The 14,163-nt window shown below is 47.0% G+C and overlaps 1 protein-coding gene across 1 annotated transcript in view; it reads right to left on the bottom strand.

Moving 5' to 3' along the window:
• LOC128684938 (hemicentin-2) overlaps positions 1 to 13,313 on the bottom strand; it is a 152,341-nt gene extending 139,028 nt beyond the window's left edge. The window contains exon 1 of the mRNA XM_053771306.2: positions 13,286 to 13,313. The gene's annotated coding sequence lies outside the window, so the exon portion shown is untranslated. The remainder of the gene's footprint in view (positions 1 to 13,285) is intronic.
• Positions 13,314 to 14,163: the final 850 nt, after the last annotated feature.

Genomic DNA, 14,163 nt, shown 5'->3' with positions numbered 1-14,163 from the left:
ACCCCTGCTCCTCACTGGGTTTATTTTACACTTCCTCCCATATTTCTCACTCCAAACCATACCCCCGGCCGGGATTGAACCCGCGGTCATAGAGTCTCAAAACTCCAGCCCGTCGCGTTAGCCACTAGACCAGCTAGCCACAATAAGATTCATCCTGGTGTAGAAATATACCTAGTTGGATGAATCTTATTGTGGCTAGCTGGTCTAGTGGCTAACGCGACGGGCTGGAGTTTTGAGACTATGACCGCGGGTTCAATCCCGGCCGGGGGTATGGTTTGTTTGCAATCGTGTCATTACGATTTCTTGAGTCATATTTCTCACTCCAGTATGTTGTTATGCAGTGTGCAGATTTGGGACCAAGCCCTGTAAAAGATTCGAATTATGTATGAGAACCCCAGTGTAAATAAGTTATTTAGTCTGACTTTTTTGAGGGGTTACCCTAGATAATTTACTCACTGTTACTATGCATGCTAACTGTATTTGTGTACCTGTACCTAAATAAACTTACTTATTAGGCCTTGTTAATCTTAAGTTTGCCCGAAATGCTTTGTATATATAGGGGCTTTTTGCATGTACACCTAAATGTCTTTATTCTTTGTACAAACATTGTATCATGCTGAAATAAACATTGTTATTATTATTAAATACAATCTTAATTCATTTGTAATTGCCATAGTTAACCTTCAAATATTCACAGAAAACGTAATCAGGCAAGTTTGCCTCTCATAAAAAACGAGACAAAACTGGGTAACTCTCTTAAATCTAACAAAAACCACAGAAATCATCGTGAGATTACATATACAGACTCACACTGTAGATTAGTATATTCATGGAGGAGCACTAAACTCGTAGAGGCAATACAACACCTGGAGGAATGGCAGGAAATAAGGTTCAATCCGAGGAAGGGGAGAGCAAATACAATTTTTTGGATCAAAAGCCCCTTACTGGAGTCAAGGAACTGACCTTAAGGGGATAATAATGTAAAATATGTCAAGTTGGAAAGGTACAATAACTCATTACAATTGTGGCCGTGTGTGGAAGTGTGAATTGCTCATTACTCTATAATTCGTTCATGATTGTACCCATGTATAAACGTAAGTAACCATTCTTACAGGGTTCATTACCTTTGTAACTTGTGAGTTCATTACCTTTACCTAGTTCAGCTATCAAAACTTTGGGGGCCCAGTCCCTGGACCCATTACGTACCTCTGTAATCTATAAATACCTTTGTAACTTGTCATGATTGTGACTAGACCTACCTGGAGTTCATTGCCTTTGTAAATTGTGAGTTCATTACCTTTGTAAATTGTGAGTTCATTACCTTTGTAAATTGTGAGCTCATTACCTCTGTAATTTGCTCAGCTATCAAAACTTTGGAGTCCAGTCCCTGGACCAGTTATGTACCTAGAGTTTACCTGGAGAGAGTTCCGGGGGTCAACGCCCCCGCGGCCCGTTCTGTGACCAGGCCTCCTGGTGGATCAGAGCCTGATCAACCAGGCTGTTGCTGCTGGCTGCACGCAAACCAACGTACGAGCCACAGCCCGGCTGGTCAGGAACCGACTTTAGGTGCTTGTCCAGTGCCAGCTTGAAGACTGCCAGGGGTCTGTTGGTAATCCCCCTTATGTATGCTGGGAGGCAGTTGAACAGTCTCGGGCCCCTGACACTTATTGTATGGTCTCTTAACGTGCTAGTGACACCTCTGCTTTTCATTGGGGGGATGTTGCATCGTCTGCCAAGTCTTTTGCTTTCGTAGCGAGTGATTTTCGTGTGCAAGTTCGGTACTAGTCCCTCTAGGATTTTCCAGGTGTATATAATCATGTATCTCTCCCGCCTGCGTTCCAGGGAATACAGGTTCAGGAACCTCAAGCGCTCCCAGTAATTGAGGTGTTTTATCTCCGTTATGGGATGTTGGAATCAATTACTAAGCTTTATACCGTACTATCATATTTGTCCACATGAAGCTCCAGTTCCTTGAATCAAGACAATTATTATTATAATAATAAAGAAGCGCTAAACCACAAGGGCTGAATCAAGACAAAATAATTATCATAACCATAATTCTTAAAGAAGTGGAGGGGTAAGCCAGCGGAAGTCCTCGGTCAGATGACCAAAAGCTCCAGCTGTGGGTAATCATATGACCAAGACCAGAGTCAGGAAGCACTTGTTCTGTTTATTGACCAACCTTAGCTAAGTATGTTTATTCAGGTATACACAAATACAGTTACATATATTATCATACATAACACCATATGTGTAAACAACCTTGGATAACCTCCCCCCCCCCCAAAAAAAAAAAGGTCAGTGACTTATTTCCATTGGTGTCCTAATCTTAATACAAATACAAAAGTTTATTTGTTTACAAAGGTTACACTGTGTGTTTACATTTCATAATTTGATTGGTACAAAGAAAGGCACTATAATGCTGAAGCATTTCGGGCAGACTTAACCTAATACTTCAAGACTACTTAACACTAGACAGGTAAACTGTGCTAATTGACCAATATTTATATCTTACTCTATTATTAATATGAATCAATAGACCTTCCCCGGTATCAAGGGACCTTCCCCGGCATCAAGGGACCTTCTCCGGCATCAAGGGACCTTCCCCTGCATCAAGGTACCTTCCCCGGCATCAAGGGACCTTCCCCGGCATCAAGGGACCTTCCCCGGCATCAAGGGACCTTCCCAGGCATCAAGGGACCTTCCCCTGCATCAAGGGACCTTCCCAGGCATCAACGGACCTTCCCCGGCATCAACGGCCCTTCCCCGGCATCTACGGATCTTCCCCGGCATCAAGGGACCTTCCCCGGCATCAAGGGACCTTCCCCGGCATCAAGGGACCTTCCCCGGCATCAAGGGACTTTCCCCGGCATCAAGGGACCGCCCTGCAAAGGCGCTAGATTGACCGAAAGGTAGAATTATTTTTTTTTTCAATTATCTGGTAAGAAAGCACCAGCCAGATTATATTTGCAATAATCATTACCTTCTTTCACTACACTGCATGACAGTGTCTTCCATTGCAAACACTGCAAGGCTCCAGGCGGACATCAACCAAATCTTTCAGTGGGCTGCAGAAAACAATATGAAGTTCAACGATGAGAAATTTCAATTACTCAGATATGGTAAACACGAGGAAATTAAATCTTCATCAGAGTACAAAACAAATTCTGGCCACAAAATAGAGCGAAACACCAACGTCAAAGACCTGGGAGTGATCATGTCGGAGGATCTCACCTTCAAGGACCATAACATTGTATCGATCGCATCTGCTAGAAAAATGACAGGATGGATAATGAGAACCTTCAAAACTAGGGAGGCCAAGCCCATGATGACACTCTTCAGGTCACTTGTTCTATCTAGGCTGGAATATTGCTGCACACTAACAGCACCTTTCAAGGCAGGTGAAATTGCTGACCTAGAAAATGTACAGAGAACCTTCACGGCGCGCATAACGGAGATAAAACACCTCAATTACTGGGAGCGCTTGAGGTTCCTGAACCTGTATTCCCTGGAACGCAGGTGGGAGAGATACATGATTATATACACCTGGAAAATCCTAGAGGGACTAGTACCGAACTTGCACACGAAAATCACTCACTACGAAAGCAAAAGACTTGGCAGACGATGCAACATCCCCCCAATGAAAAGCAGGGGTGTTACTAGCACGTTAAGAGACCATACAATAAGTGTCAGGGGCCCGAGACTGTTCAACTGCCTCCCAGCATACATAAGGGGGATTACCAACAGACCCCTGGCAGTCTTCAAGCTGGCACTGGACAAGCACCTAAAGTCGGTTCCTGACCAGCCGGGCTGTGGCTCGTACGTTGGTTTGCGTGCAGCCAACAGTAACAGCCTGGTTCATCAGGCTCTGATCCACCAGAAGGTCTGGTCACAGACCGGGCCGCGGGGGCGTTGACCCCCGGAACTCTCTCCCGGTAAACTCCAGGTAAACACCAGTGGCTGTTATTCCTTGTTTTTGCTATGATAGATACAATCTGTCTATTACTATTTAATAACAATAATCAGTATATATTATGACTTAAATTTAATTCGTATAGATGACAGCTCACAAACTGAGGTCCGGAGTTCGAATCTTCGGTACGGCTGGAAAATATTAGGACGTGTTTCCATAAGACACCTGCTGTCCCTGTTCACCCATTATTTTGCAATGGGTACCTGGGTGTTAGTGGACTGGTGTGGGTGGCATCCTGGGTGTTAGTGGACTGGTGTGGGTGGCATCCTGGGTGTTAGTGGACTGGTGTGGGTGGCATCCTGGGTGTTAGTGGACTGGTGTGGGTGGCATCCTGGGTGTTAGTGGACTGGTGTGGGTCACATCCTGGGTGTTAGTGGACTGGTGTGGGTCACATCCTGGGTGTTAGTGGACTGGTGTGGGTCACATCCTGGGTGTTAGTGGACTGGTGTGGGTCACATCCTGGGTGTTAGTGGACTGGTGTGGGTGGCATCCTGGGTGTTAGTGGACTGGTGTGGGTCACATCCTGGGTGTTAGTGGACTGGTGTGGGTCACATCCTGGGTGTTAGTGGACTGGTGTGGGTGGCATCCTGGGTGTTAGTGGACTGGTGTGGGTGGCATCCTGGGTGTTAGTGGACTGGTGTGGGTGGCATCCTGGGTGTTAGTGGACTGGTGTGAGTCACATCCTGGGTGTTAGTGGACTGGTGTGGGTCACATCCTGGGTGTTAGTGGACTGGTGTGGGTGGCATCCTGGGTGTTAGTGGACTGGTGTGGGTCACATCCTGGGTGTTAGTGGACTGGTGTGGGTCACATCCTGGGTGTTAGTGGACTGGTGTGGGTGGCATCCTGGGTGTTAGTGGACTGGTGTGGGAGGCATCCTGGGTGTTAGTGGACTGGTGTGGGTGGCATCCTGGGTGTTAGTGGACTGGTGTGGGTGGCATCCTGGGTGTTAGTGGACTGGTGTGGGTCTAATCCTGGGTGTTAGTGGACTGGTGTGGGTCGCATCCTGGGTGTTAGTGGACTGGTGTGGGTCGCATCCTGGGTGTTAGTGGACTGGTGTGGGTCGCATCCTGGGTGTTAGTGGACTGGTGTGGGTCACATCCTGGGTGTTAGTGGACTGGTGTGGGTCGCATCCTGGGTGTTAGTGGACTGGTGTGGGTCGCATCCTGGGTGTTAGTGGACTGGTGTGGGTGGCATCCTGGGTGTTAGTGGACTGGTGTGGGTCGCATCCTGGGTGTTAGTGGACTGGTGTGGGTGGCATCCTGGGTGTTAGTGGACTGGTGTGGGTGGCATCCTGGGTGTTAGTGGACTGGTGTGGGTGGCATCCTGGGTGTTAGTGGACTGGTGTGGGTGGCATCCTGGGTGTTAGTGGACTGGTGTGGGTGGCATCCTGGGTGTTAGTGGACTGGTGTGGGTCGCATCCTGGGTTTTAGTGGACTGGTGTGGGTCACATCCTGGGTGTTAGTGAACTGGTGTGGGTCGCAACCTTGGTGTTAGTGGACTGGTGTGGGTCACATCCTGGGTGTTAGTGGACTGGTGTGGGTCACATCCTGGGTTTTAGTGGACTGGTGTGGGTCACATCCTGGGTGTTAGTGAACTGGTGTGGGTCGCAACCTGGGTGTTAGTGGACTGGTGTGGGTCACATCCTGGGTGTTAGTGGACTGGTGTGGGTCACATCCTGGGTGTTAGTGGACTGGTGTGGGTCACATCCTGGGTGTTAGTGGACTGGTGTGGGTCACATCCTGAGTGCTAGTGGACTGGTGTGGGTCACATCCTGGGTGTTAGTGGACTGGTGTGGGTTGCATCCTGGGTGTTAGTGGACTGGTGTGGGTCACATCCTGGGTGTTAGTGGGCTGGTGTGCGTCACATCCTGGGCGTTAGTGGACTGGTGTGGGTCACATCCTGGGTGTTAGTGGACTGGTGTGGGTCACATCCTGGGTGTTAGTTGACTGGTGTGGGTCGCATCCTGGGTGTTAGTGGACTGGTGTGGGTCACATCCTGGGTGTTAGTGGACTGGTGTGGGTCACATCCTGGGTGTTAGTGGACTGGTGTGGGTCACATCCTGGGTGTTAGTGGACTGGTGTGGGTCACATCCTGGGTGTTAGTGGACTGGTGTGGGTCACATCCTGGGTGTTAGTGGACTGGTGTGGGTCACATCCTGGGTGTTAGTGAACTGGTGTGGGTCGCAACCTGGGTGTTAGTGGACTGGTGTGGGTCACATCCTGGGTGTTAGTGGACTGGTGTGGGTCACATCCTGGGTGTTAGTGGACTGGTGTAGGTCACATCCTGGGTGTTAGTGGACTGGTGTGGGTCACATCCTGAGTGCTAGTGGACTGGTGTGGGTCACACCCTGGGTGTTAGTGGACTGGTGTGGGTCGCATCCTGGGTGTTAGTGGACTGGTGTGGGTCACATCCTGGGTGTTAGTGGACTGGTGTGGGTCACATCCTGGGTGTTAGTGGACTGGTGTGGGTCACATCCTGGGTGTTAGTGGACTGGTGTGGGTCACATCCTGAGTGTTAGTTGACTGGTGTGGGTCGCATCCTGGGTGTTACTGGACTGGTGTGGGTCACATCCTGGGTGTTAGTGGACTGGTGTGGGTCACATCCTGGGTGTTAGTGGACTGGTGTGGGTCACATCCTGGGTGTTAGTGGACTGGTGTGGGTCACATCCTGGGTGTTAGTGGACTGGTGTGGGTCACATCCTGGGTGTTAGTGGACTGGTGTGGGTCACATCCTGGGTGTTAGTGGACTAGTGTGGGTCACATCCTGGGTGTTAGCGGACTGGTGTGGGTCACATCCTGGGTGTTAGTGGACTGGTGTGGCTCACATCCTGGGACAAAACTGACCTAATTTTCGGGAAATGCTCAGCATAACAAGTGATGTCAACTATGGTCTGTATACCTTGTACATGTACTGGTAGTATAATAATAATAATAATAATAAATATATAATTACAAGTCACTGGCTGGTGAAAAGTTTGCAGAATAAACATTCCAAAATGTTATACCTGTGTCTTATTTAAACTGTAGTATCGAACACTATTTATTTTAAGACAAAAAACAACAATAACATTATTTCTGAAGTCTGAGTGGAGTTGCGGCCTTAACGAGAAAGAGCTAAACTCTTATGAGTCGTATAGCGCCCGAAATGCCTAGGCCTACCAGTGGCTTTTTATAATAAATATTTTATATGTAATAATATCTTATAATATGTAAACCCCAAATTATAATATTAACAGAGAAATAATTATAGTTTTTTTAATCGGGTTTGATCCCAGGAAGGGTAAGATAGGTCAAGTTCCTTGGATGAAGAGCCATTCACCAGCCTTGAGAGCCTTGGAACAAGAGCCATTCACCAGCCTTGAGAGCCTTGGATCAAGAGCCATTCACCAGCCTTGAGAGCCATGGAACAAAGAGTCATTCACCAGCCTTGGATCAAGAGCCATTCACCAGCCTTGAGAGCCTTGGAACAAGAGCCATTCACCAGCCTTGAGAGCCTTGGAACAAGAGCCATTCACCAGCCTTGAGAGCCTTGGATCAAGAGCCATTCACCAGCCTTGAGAGCCTTGGAACAAGAGCCATTCACCAGCCTTGAGAGCCTTGGATCAAGAGCCATTCACCAGCCTTGAGAGCCTTGGATCAAGAGCCATTCACCAGCCTTAAGAGCCTTGGATCAAGAGCCATTCACCAGCCTTGAGAGCCTTGGATCAAGAGCCATTCACCAGCCTTGAGAGCCTTGGAACAAGAGCCATTCACCACCCTTGAGAGCCTTGGATCAAGAGCCATTCACAAGCCTTGAGAGCCTTGGATCAAGAGCCATTCACCAGCCTTGAGAGCCTTGGATCAAGAGCCATTCACCAGCCTTGAGAGCCTTGGATCAAGAGCCATTCACCAGCCTTGGATCAAGAGCCATTCACCAGCCTTGGATCAAGAGCCATTCACCAGCCTTGAGAGCCTTGGAACAAGAGCCATTCACCAGCCTTGGATCAAGAGCCATTCACCAGCCCTGAGAGCCTTGGATCAAGAGCCATTCACCAGCCTTGAGAGCCTTGGAACAAGAGCCATTCACCAGCCTTGAAAGCCTTGGATCAAGAGCCATTCACCAGCCCTGAGAGCCTTGGATCAAGAGCCATTCACCAGCCTTGAGAGCCTTGGAACAAGAGCCATTCACCAGCCTTGGATCAAGAGCCATTCACCAGCCCTGAGAGCCTTGGATCAAGAGCCATTCACCAGCCTTGAGAGCCTTGGATCAAGAGCCATTCACCAGCCTTGAGAGCCTTGGAACAAGAGCCATTCACCAGCCTTGAAAGCCTTGGATCAAGAGCCATTCACCAGCCCTGAGAGCCTTGGATCAAGAGCCATTCACCAGCCTTGAGAGCCTTGGATCAAGAGCCATTCACCAGCCTTGAGAGCCTTGGAACAAGAGCCATTCACCAGCCTTGGATCAAGAGCCATTCACCAGCCCTGAGAGCCTTGGATCAAGAGCCATTCACCAGCCTTGAGAGCCGTGGATCAAGAGCCATTCACCAGCCTTGAGGGCCTTGGAACAAGAGCCATTCACCAGCCTTGGATCAAGAGCCATTCACCAGCCCTGAGAGCCTTGGATCAAGAGCCATTCACCAGCCTTGAGAGCCTTGGATCAAGAGTCATTCACCAGCCTTGAGAGCCTTGGAACAAGAGCCATTCACCACCCTTGAGAGCCTTGGATCAAGAGCCATTCACCACCCTTGAGAGCCTCGGAACAAGAGCCATTCACCACCCTTGAGAGCCTTGGATCAAGAGCCATTCACCACCCTTGAGAGCCTTGGATCAAGAGCCATTCACCACCCTTGAGAGCCTTGGATCAAGAGCCATTCACCACCCTTGAGAGCCTTGGATCAAGAGCCATTCACCACCCTTGAGAGCCTTGGATCAAGAGCCATTCACCACCCTTGGATCAAGAGCCCCATCAACAAACCTAGTGGTCAACCACAGTGTCAGTGCCGGGTTGGAGGTCAATCGACAATATAAAAATCAATTTAAGTCTACAAATCACCTCTACATTAACATCAAGAACTCTATAATGCATAAAATAATAGGGAATACATGGATAAATTGTCATTTTTGTGGAAATTGGTGTCACGCTCCTTGTGCAGATATCCCAGAACTAGCTACAAGCAGTATTAAAACAGAGAAGTGTTTTTGGGTATGCCCAAATGAGGAAAATCTGTGGACTAAAATCACAAGGGTATTAAAAGAGGATAACATCAAAGCTGCTTTCATAGAAAACCTGGAAGCTTTCTACAACAGATGGGAACATAAAAAGTCCGGGCTGAATGGTACTGCCCTTGATACTGGCCATGTAGTCACAAACTGTAAGGCTGGAGGTGATGTCCTGGTAGTCAGTAAATGTGGGGCTGATAGTGCTGTCCTGGGAGACAGTAATGGTGAAGCTGGAGGTGCTGTCCTGGGAGACAGAAATGGTGAAGTTGGAGATATTGTCCTGGGAGACAGTAATGGTGAAGCTGGAGATTTTGTCCAGGTAGTCGGGAATTATACGCAGGAAGGAATACATATAAATGACCTCATAGAGGACAGGAGCCATAGTAGGGAAACAAGTGTAGTCAAAGATAAGATAAAACCAATATTGCAAACCAGAAATACCGCAGGAAATAGCAAACAAGAGGACTCCAATAGCAATAGTGAGGATAAATTACCAAAAACAACTGGTGGGAGCTCCATTGTTGGTGCTAAGGAGGATAGGAATAAGACAGGGAAACATGCACCAACAGGGAATACAGTCACAGAAACCCAAGGCAAACGGAAACCAAGCCTGTGCACATACTATGCACTTGGTATCTGCTGGCATGGGAAATCTGGAAAAACAGATGGGACATGCAACTATGACCACCCTAGAAAATGTCATGCCCATATGACAACAGGAAAATGCAAACTCCCTTCCTGTAAGCTTTTTCACCCTGAAATGTGTACCTCTTCAGTACAGGAAAGACTGTGCTATAACTTAAATTGCCAGGCATACCATCTAAAGGGGACAAAAAGATACAAAACATCCAGGCCATGGGAAAACCTGGGTAGCCACAGACACTCAAGAGGGAGAGGTTTTTTAGTACCAGGAAGGAAAAAAAACTGGCAGGAAATGGCAGAAATCGTACACCAAATCCAGTCATTCCTGGAGTGGAACCACAGTCGATGGCCTCCACTCCAAACCAACAGATACAGATACTAATGCCGGAAAAAAAATCCCCCCCCCAGTACCAACAATACCACCAGTCCGATAACATTCTTCTTTGCAAATATACAGGGTCTAAAGCCAGCAATAAACAACAAAATACCTTTCATCCGTGGACTGCTTGCAGAGGCAAAGGCAATGTTCGCGGCTTTCACTGAGACCCACATAAAGGATCACTTGGACAACGAAATATGGATCCCAGGTTACAACCTATACAGATGTGACAGAGTGAACAGGCAAAAGGGGGGGGTTGGCCTGTACATTGCAGAGTCACTTGTTTGCACAGAACTGCTTAATGCCTCAAATGACGTAGTGGAAGTTTTAGCAGTAAAGGTCGAGAACCAAAACCTAGTCATTGTGGTAGTCTACAAGCCTCCGGATGCAACATCCCAGCAATTCCAGGAACAGCTGTTAAAAATTGACCACTGTCTGGAAAATCTTCCAGCTCCTGCACCCAACATCTTGCTCCTGGGGGATTTCAACTTAAGGCACCTAAAATGGAGGAATATAGCAAATAATATTGTTGCAGTAATAACACCAGGAGGCAGCTCTGATGAAAACTCACACTCACACGAGCTTTTAAATCTCTGCACAAAATTCAATTTAAACCAGCAAATAATAGAGCCTACTAGACTGGAGAATACACTAGACCTCATCTTCACTAACAATGATGATCTGATAAGAAATGTCACCATATCAAAAACAATATACTCAGATCACAACATAATTGAGGTTCAGACATGTATGCGTGGAGCCCCAGACCGACAAAATGAGACTAGTCACGAGGGAGCATTCACCAAATTCAACTTCAATAACAAAAACATAAAGTGGGACCAAGTAAACCAAGTCCTAACCGATATAAGCTGGGAAGATATACTAAGCAACACAGACCCAAACTTATGCCTAGAACAGATTAACTCGGTGGCACTCGATGTATGCACAAGGCTTATTCCTCTAAGAAAAAGGAGGAGTAGATGTAAAATAGAAAGAGACAGGCGCTCCCTTTACAGGCGACGGAAAAGAATAACAGAGCGGCTAAAAGAGGTCAATATATCAGAAATGCGCAGGGAGACACTGGTCAGAGAAATAGCAAGCATCGAACTTAAGCTAAAAGAATCCTTTAGGAGTCAGGAATCGCGGGAAGAACTAAAAGCCATAAATGAAATCGAAAGAAACCCAAAGTATTTCTTCTCCTATGCCAAATCAAAATCGAGAACAACGTCCAGTATTGGGCCCCTACTTAAACAAGATGGGTCCTACACAGATGACAGCAAGGAAATGAGTGAGCTACTCAAGTCCCAATATGACTCAGTTTTTAGCAAGCCGCTAACCAGACTGAGAGTCGAAGATCAAAATGAATTTTTTATGAGAGAGCCACAAAATTTGATTAACACAAGCCTATCCGATGTTATCCTGACGCCAAATGACTTCGAACAGGCGATAAATGACATGCCCATGCACTCTGCCCCAGGGCCAGACTCATGGAACTCTGTGTTCATCAAGAACTGCAAGAAGCCCCTATCACGAGCCTTTTCCATCCTATGGAGAGGGAGCATGGACACGGGGGTCGTCCCTCAGTTACTAAAAACAACAGACATAGCCCCACTCCACAAAGGGGGCAGTAAAGCAACAGCAAAGAACTACAGACCAATAGCACTAACATCCCATATCATAAAAATCTTTGAAAGGGTCCTAAGAAGCAAGATCACCACCCATCTAGAAACCCATCAGTTACACAACCCAGGGCAACATGGGTTTAGAACAGGTCGCTCCTGTCTGTCTCAACTACTGGATCACTACGACAAGGTCCTAAATGCACTAGAAGACAAAAAGAATGCAGATGTAATATATACAGACTTTGCAAAAGCCTTCGACAAGTGTGACCATGGCGTAATAGCGCACAAAATGCGCGCTAAAGGAATAACCGGAAAAGTTGGTCGATGGATCTATAATTTCCTCACTAACAGAACACAGAGAGTAGTCGTCAACAGAGTAAAGTCCGAGGCAGCTACGGTGAAAAGCTCTGTTCCACAAGGCACAGTACTAGCTCCCATCTTGTTCCTCATCCTCATATCCGACATAGACAAGGATGTCAGCCACAGCACCGTGTCTTCCTTTGCAGATGACACCCGAATCTGCATGACAGTGTCTTCCATTGCAGACACTGCAAGGCTCCAGGCGGACATCAACCAAATCTTTCAGTGGGCTGCAGAAAACAATATGAAGTTCAACGATGAGAAATTTCAATTACTCAGATATGGTAAACATGAGGAAATTAAATCTTCATCAGAGTACAAAACAAATTCTGGCCACAAAATAGAGCGAAACACCAACGTCAAAGACCTGGGAGTGATTATGTCGGAGGATCTCACCTTCAAGGACCATAACATTGTATCAATCGCATCTGCTAGAAAAATGACAGGATGGATAATGAGAACCTTCAAAACTAGGGAGGCCAAGCCCATGATGACACTCTTCAGGTCACTTGTTCTATCTAGGCTGGAATATTGCTGCACTCTAACAGCACCTTTCAAGGCAGGTGAAATTGCCGACCTAGAAAATGTACAGAGAACTTTCACGGCGCGCATAACGGAGATAAAACACCTCAATTACTGGGAGCGCTTGAGGTTTCTAAACCTGTATTCCCTGGAACGCAGGTGGGAGAGATACATGATTATATACACCTGGAAAATCCTAGAGGGACTAGTACCGAACTTGCACACGAAAATCACTCACTACGAAAGCAAAAGACTTGGCAGACGATGCACCATCCCCCCAATGAAAAGCAGGGGTGTCACTAGCACGTTAAGAGACCATACAATAAGTGTCAGGGGACCGAGACTGTTCAACTGCCTCCCAGCACACATAAGGGGGATTACCAACAGACCCCTGGCAGTCTTCAAGCTGGCACTGGACAAGCACCTAAAGTCAGTTCCTGATCAGCCGGGCTGTGGCTCGTACGTTGGTTTGCGTGCAGCCAGCAGCAACAGCCTGGTTGATCAGGCGCTGATCCACCAGGAGGCCTGGTCACAGACCGGGCCGCGGGGGCGTTGACCCCCGAAACTCTCTCCAGGTAAATATACCTACGTCAGTATATATACAGTTGTAGATCAGAATAACCGTCTCCTACGACACTACAACCAACACTGACTTTTTACCTCAGATTTTGACATCGATATTAATCACTGTAAAATGTAGTATTTTTTTATTAGATGTATAAATAATGTATTTATCTGAATGTTATTTTTTTATGACCAAAAAGAAGCGGTGAACCTACAAGGGTCATAAACTATGTGAATATATGTGTACTCGCCTAATTGTGGTTGCAGGGGTCGATTCATGGTTCCTGGCCCCGTATTTTCAACTAGTATCGCCATTATTATTGGTCCTTGGGCTTGTGACCCGTTATTATTATTATAATGGGGAAGCGCTAAACCCATAGGACTGTACAGCGCCTGTGGGGGTGAATGGAAGTTATTCAGGCTTAATTCAGGGAATTGGAGCAGAGTTCCGATTCCCTAGATCAAGAGCCCCTCACCAGCGTCAACGAATCTCTCTTGAGGGGGACCCGTGTCATACCTGCTCTTGAATCTCTGTACTGTGGTTCGCACGACCAGGCTAAGGGGGCATTGACCCCCGAAACCCTTTCCAGGTATACTGAATTTGCCTCTGACATTCCCGCATTTAGTTATTTCCATGTATTTTACCACTCTGAGACTTAAAAAGTATTTCCTAACATCCTTGTGGGTCACCAGTGTCTTTAGCTTCAATTTACTGCCCCTGGTCCCTATGCCTCTCATTTCTATTATTACAATAATCGCAACTAAGAGCTAAACCTATATGGGTCATCTAGCACTCCTGGGGATCTTGTACCCTGTGGGCTTAGTACTTACCTTTGATTGTAATAATAATGGGTATCTTTTATGTCATAATCATGTCTCCTGAGTGTGATTAATTTATGTGCA

The sequence above is a fragment of the Cherax quadricarinatus genome, chromosome 5, assembly GCF_038502225.1.
Source record: "Cherax quadricarinatus isolate ZL_2023a chromosome 5, ASM3850222v1, whole genome shotgun sequence".
Lineage (NCBI taxonomy): Eukaryota > Metazoa > Arthropoda > Malacostraca > Decapoda > Parastacidae > Cherax > Cherax quadricarinatus.
This window is presented reverse-complemented; position numbering and strand designations above follow the sequence as displayed.